The sequence below is a fragment of the Pseudophryne corroboree genome, unplaced genomic scaffold (assembly GCF_028390025.1).
Source record: "Pseudophryne corroboree isolate aPseCor3 unplaced genomic scaffold, aPseCor3.hap2 scaffold_225, whole genome shotgun sequence".
NCBI classification, from domain to species: Eukaryota; Metazoa; Chordata; class Amphibia; order Anura; family Myobatrachidae; genus Pseudophryne; species Pseudophryne corroboree.
This window is the reverse complement of record NW_026968900.1, coordinates 280,847-285,264: the sequence shown is the minus strand read 5'-3', so window position 1 is coordinate 285,264 and position 4,418 is coordinate 280,847. Positions and strand designations below refer to the sequence as shown.

Genomic DNA, 4,418 nt, shown 5'->3' with positions numbered 1-4,418 from the left:
TGTGTGCTAATTAGATATCACCTTGTTTTCACATTAAATAGACTTCCACATGAGAAAGCAGCAAGGATGCAGTGGCGTTAATGTTTCCTGGTGGTAGTGGGGTACTGTGTTTGTGCTTTCCTCTGGTCAGCTCTGGTAAAAGTCAGATTTCTTTGTCTCAGATCTTCCTCTAGCCTTGTTCTTCTTTCGAGAGTTCCCTTGTGCTGCCTCAGTTGGATCTCCTTCACTTGACAGGGGGGTACCCGAGCAGCGACCCTCCCCAGCACTAGCCCAACTCCTACTTACCTGCCAGGTGAGATACTATGATCAGGAAGGTGCTTCTCCCAGGGAAAGGCTCACCCATTGCACTCTGGGTGTGCTGCTCCTGCGATTTCCCCAAATGTGGGAAACTTGACTGCATAATTTGTGTTTCCCCTGGTCGGCTCTCGTATAATTCAGATCTCTTTGTCTCAGGTCTCTCTCCAGCCTAGTTTGCTGTCTGTTTCCACTTCTCTTTTCTTAAACCGCTCCCTTCTATTCCCTTGTGCACCTTAATTAAATCTAACTCTGATTACGTCAGAGAAGGCCAGGTACCCTACACCATAAGAGGGGGTTTGAAATTTTGACTTGTCTACTTAAAGATCACCAAAATCTGATCACAAGGTCAATTACATCACTGGGTGGGAACCTTTTGGTTAATAGCCCATGTAAGTGCAAGAGATCCTGAAGCACTCACTCATCATGGGAATGTACCAATGTGTTTCTTACAAAAATTCTCCAGATTATTGACTTTTTAAAGTTTTTCTAGGAAACGTTCTAGATGAATGCTTATTAGCCTTTGTCAGTATGTACTTTTGCAAAGTGTCGCTGTGGCGCAATCAGTTAGTGTGTATGGCTATTAACCTAAAGGTTGGTGATTCAATCCCACCCAGGGACGTAATAGACCTTGTTATCAGATTTTGGTGATCTTTAAGTAGACAAGTCAAAATTTCAAACCCCCTCTTATGGTGTAGGGTACCCGGCCTTCTCTGATGTAATCAGAATTAGATTTGATTAAGTGATTTTATAAAAAACAGCTAGGAAGCACAATTTAGCAGTGGGTTGCAGAGAAAAAAAATTATGCTGGCAGAAAAGTCCAATTGAGTGATTAAACAGCTCTTCATTTTCTGATTTTATGTTTATGCTAACAAATTTGCTCTCTGAAAAGTGTCCACAAAGCCAAGTCTCTGATTAACACCTTTGTAGGAATGGTTTTTCACCTATTACTGAATTAAACTTGCTTCATTGGAAAGGCAGCAAGATGCATCCTCATTTCAATGTCTACTGAAATAATACAGGTTGACACCAGGAAACATAAACGTCACTGCATCCTTGCTGCTTCCTCATGGGGAAGTCTGTTTAATGTGAAAACAAGGTGATATCTAATCAGCACACAGGTAAGGAATTAAGAAAATCTTTCTTTATGGGTGAAGATGTTTCTCACAAAATTGTTGCACCAAGGCATCATTGAAATTCAAGCTGGAAAGATGATTTTAATATATCACTTGTACATTTTGTATTGCTCTTCTGGTGACAATGTAGATTGTTTTTGTCAATTACCATTTTAATAATCGGGTAAAGAAAATTAATTGGATTTTTGAAAGAAAACAATACTGTCAATATACTATTAAAACAAATTAAAATGGTAAAAGTTATTGTACTTTAAGTAAAAATAAAAGAGCAAAAATATCAATCCCAGTTTTGGATTACTTTAATTAATAAAAACAATGCATATAGCAGAGGATAGTTTCAATCTGCCTACCTCTGGGTTATGGACCCAGCATGCTTCCATTACAGTACTCTGCTGCACATGTAAGTGCAAGAGATCCTGAAGCACTCACTCATCATAGGAAAGTACCAATGTGTTTCTTCATTGGTTGATGGAAGAAACATCTTACAAAAACTCTCCACATTATTGACTTTTTAAAATGTTTCTAGGAAACGTTCTAGATGAATGCTTATTAGCCTTTGTCAGTATGTACTTTTGAAAAGTGTCGCTGTGGCGCAATCATTTAGTGTATAAGGCTATTAACCAAAAGGTTGGTGGTTCAATCCCACCCAGGGACGTAATTGACCTTGTTATCAGATTTCGGTGATCTTTAAGTAGACAAGTCAAAATTTCAAACCCCCTCTTATGGTGTAGGGTACCTGGCCTTCTCTGATGTAATCAGAGTTAGATTTGATTAAGTGATTTTATAAAAAAAACAGCTAGGAAGCACAATTTAGCAGTGGGTTGCAGAGAAAAAGAAAAATGCTGGCAGAAAAATCCAATTGAGTGATTAAACAGCTCTTCATTTTCTGGCTTTATTTTTATGCTAACAAATTTGTTCTCTGAAAAGTGTCCACAAAGCCAAGTCTCTGATTAACACCTTTGTAGGGATGGTTTTTAACCTATTACTAAATTAAACTTGCTTCATTGGAAAGGCAGCAAGATGCATCCTCATTTCAATGTCTACTGAAATAATACAGGTTGACACCAGGAAACATTAACGCCACTGCATCCTTGCTGCTTTCTCATGTGAAAGTCTGTTTAATGTGAAAACAAGGTGATATCTAATTAGCACACAGGTAGGGAATTAAGAAAATCTTTATTTAAGGGTGAAGATGTTTCTCACAAAATCGTTACCTCAATGCATCATTGAAATTCAAGCTGAAAAGATGATTTTAATATATCACTTGTACATTTTGTATTGCTCTTCTGGTGACAATGTAGTTTGTTTTTGTCAATTACCATTTTAATAATAGGGTAAAGAAAATTAAGTGGATTTTTGAAAGAAAACAATACTGTCAATATACTATTAAAACAAATTAAAACAGTAAAAGTTATTGTACTTTAAGTAAAAATAAAAGAGCCAAAATATCAATCCCAGTTTTGGATTACTTTAATTAACAAAAAAAATGCATATAGCAGAGGACAGTTGCAATCTGCCTACCTCTGGGTTATAGGCCCAGCATGCTTCCATTGTAGTCCTTTGCTGCACATGTAAGTGCAAGAGATCCTGAAGCACTCACTCATCATGGGAAAGTACCAATGTGTTTCTTCATTGGTTGATGGAAGGAACATCTTACAAAAACTCTCCAGATTATTGACTTTTTAAAGTTTTTCTAGGAAACATTCTAGATGAATGCTTATTAACCTTTGTCAGTATGTACTTTTGCAAAGTGTCTCTGAGGCGCAAACAGTTAGCGTGTTCAGTTGTTAACCAAAAGGTTGGTGGTTCAATCCCACCTAGGGACGTAATTGACCTCGTTATCAGATTTTGGTGATCTTTAAGTAGACAAGTAAAAAATTCAAACCACCTCTTATGGTGTAGGGTACCTGGCCTTCTCTGATGTAATCAGAGTTAGATTTGATTAAGTGATTTTATAAAAAAAACAGCCACGAAGCACAATTTAGCAGTGGGTTGCAGAGAAAAAGAAATATGCTGGCAGAAAAATCCAATTGAGTGATTAAACAGCTCTTCATTTTCTGGCTTTATTTTTATGCTAACAAATTTGTGCTCTGAAAAGTGTCCACAAAGCCAAGTATCTGATTAACACCTTTGTAGGGATGGTTTTTCACCTATTATTAAATTAAACTTGCTTCATTGGAAAGGCAGCAAGTGATGTCATCCAAGCAGTGGGTCAAAGTTGGCTTCAAACCTCGTCTGCTTATGAAAAGAGAAAAGGGGTATGCAGGGCATGGCGGCCTTTTGCGGTGCTTGGATGACCCCTAGTTCGCATTAAATAATGCAGTCGAGTTTCCCACATTTGGGGAAATCACAGGGGTCAGCATACCCAGAATGCAATGAATGAACCACACCCTTGGAGAACAGTCTTCATGACCATGGTATCTCCTATGCAAAATAAGTATGATTTGGGATAGGGCTGGGGAGGGCCGCTGCTCAGGCACATCTCTGTCAAGTAAAGGAGATTCAACTGAGGCAGCACAAGGGAACTCTCATCTGGGGACAACAACTGCAGGGAGAACACATATTTTCAGATGAACATGGGAGGGCAGAAGGCTGCCTAATACTGAAGCACCCCCAAACAACAAACCAAATGCAACAACTAGTGCAAGCATTCCTGGGGGAAGGCCTGCAGCAGATGGATTTGCATATGGCGATGTCATCCAAGCAGTGGGTCAAAGTTGGCTTCAACCCTCGTCTGCATATGAAAAGAGAAAAGGGGCGTGCAGGGCATGGCGGCCTTTTGCGGCACTTGGATGACCCCTAGTTTGCATTAAACACCTCCACCCTCCGTCGGTGTGGGGCTCATGTTGGCTATGCCCCAGCCCCTGAAGCATTCAAGCTGATTTCTTGCAGCAGCTGGGCACTGTAACAGCTCCAGAGCTGCTGTGTAAGGCAAGTAAAAGGGTGTGGGCCCTGCAGCACTACCTGTAGTTCGCATTGTGCGAGACC

General features: G+C 39.7%; 1 non-coding gene and 1 pseudogene across 1 annotated transcript; one reads left to right on the top strand and one right to left on the bottom strand.

The window, feature by feature from the left end:
* Positions 1-277: 277 nt before the first annotated feature.
* LOC135009140 (U1 spliceosomal RNA) lies at positions 278-440 on the top strand. The gene has a single exon (XR_010208725.1). It is a non-coding gene; the product is annotated as a U1 spliceosomal RNA (small nuclear RNA).
* Positions 441-3,692: 3,252 nt separating this feature from the next.
* On the bottom strand, positions 3,693-3,871 carry LOC135009227 (U1 spliceosomal RNA; annotated as a pseudogene).
* Positions 3,872-4,418: the final 547 nt, after the last annotated feature.